Genomic DNA, 1,631 nt, shown 5'->3' with positions numbered 1-1,631 from the left:
GGCGGATCTCTGTGAGTTCGAGGCCAGCCTGGACTACCAAGTGAGTCCCAGGAAAGGCGCAAAGCTACACAGAGAAACCCTGTCTTGAAAAACCAAAAAAAAAAAAAAAAATATTTTCTTTGTATGAGTGTTTTGCCTGCATGTATGTCTGAGCAGTGCCTGGTACACAGGGAGGAATAGGGCACTGGATTCCATGAAACTAGAGTTACAAACAGCTGTGAACTACTATCTGGATGCTGGGAATTGAATCCAGGTCCTCTGGAACAGCAGCCCGTGCTTTTAACCACTTAGCTTAATTGGAAGGTGGAGGCAGGCAAATCAGGGGTTTAAGATCAGGCTCAGCTACATAGTGATTTCCCAGCCAGCCATCCTGAGTTGAGGGGAGGGGAGGGTATAATGCTTGAGAGTCTGATGTTGGTCTTCAGCACAGCAAACAAACAAAACAAAAAGTGGAAAACAAAAACAAACAAAAAAGCTGCTACCATACAGTTTGTGCTGACTAGAGTCACTGGGAAGAGGAAACAGGGTTTCACTACGTAGCCCTGTCTTAGCCTAGAACTCACTATATAGACCAGACCTAGAACTCCTAGAGATCCGCTGTCTGTATTGGAGGGTTAAGAGGAAATTCAGAACAGTGAAAGATGAAACATGCTGCTAGAGTCTGGTTAGTCAGGGGAGAGGGTTAATTCAGATAAGATGAGATCTGAGCTAAAAGGTGGAGGAAATGAGCAGAGAGGTCTACTTCAACCTGACGAAAGAGTGCTCCAGGCAGAGGGGACAGAAAGTGTAACAATATCCCCGAGAAATGAGTACCCACTGATTCTGTCTGGACTGTGTACAATACTTCAAAAAAAAACAGTGATAAATTCATTAGGCTGAAGTGATATAGTCAAATACCTTTTATCTTAATTGATCTACTATAAACAACCTCAGAGGGAGGTGACATGGCAAAAAAAAATCACTTCACCCAATCCTCTTCCAAAAGGTAGTCATCCAGACACAAAGTGTTAACTTCATCTTTAATATGCTCAATCCTTTTCTAGATGTGAATGGAAATATTGTCACAGTTCAGGGAAGGAAAGGGTCATTAAAGCAAAAGAAAAAAGTCTTGAATGAGTTTAATTATTTGTATATGTGTTTGTGTATGTGCATGTGAGGGAAATGTCCAAAGAGGCCAGAAGAGGGCGTCATATATCCTGGAGCTGGAGTTACAAGCAGTTCTGAGCTGCCCAACATAAGTGCTAGGAACCAAACTCTGGTCTTCTGCAAGAGCAGTACATGCTCCAAACTGCCAGATCATCTGTCTCTCCAGTCTCTGGTTTTGTGGATTTAAATGTCATGGATACTCTACCAATCTTCAAATAAAATCCTTAATCCAACCTCTGTTCTGAACTCCACACTCAGATTCATCTGTATACATGACTTCTACATAGACGTCTAACAGCCACCTTAAATTTGAAAGTCTAAGGGCCAGTGCGACGGCTCAGATAAAGGGGTCTGCTGCTAAGTCCAACAGCCTAAGTTCAATCCCGAGGACCCACATGGTCAAAGGAGAAAACGGACTCCAGCAAGTGGTCCTCTGACCTCCATACACATGCCACAGGACACATACACCCCTCACTCCACTCCCC

This window comes from Peromyscus maniculatus, chromosome 1 (assembly GCF_049852395.1).
Source record: "Peromyscus maniculatus bairdii isolate BWxNUB_F1_BW_parent chromosome 1, HU_Pman_BW_mat_3.1, whole genome shotgun sequence".
Classification (NCBI taxonomy): Eukaryota; Metazoa; Chordata; class Mammalia; order Rodentia; family Cricetidae; genus Peromyscus; species Peromyscus maniculatus.
Note: the sequence above shows the minus strand (reverse complement) of the source record.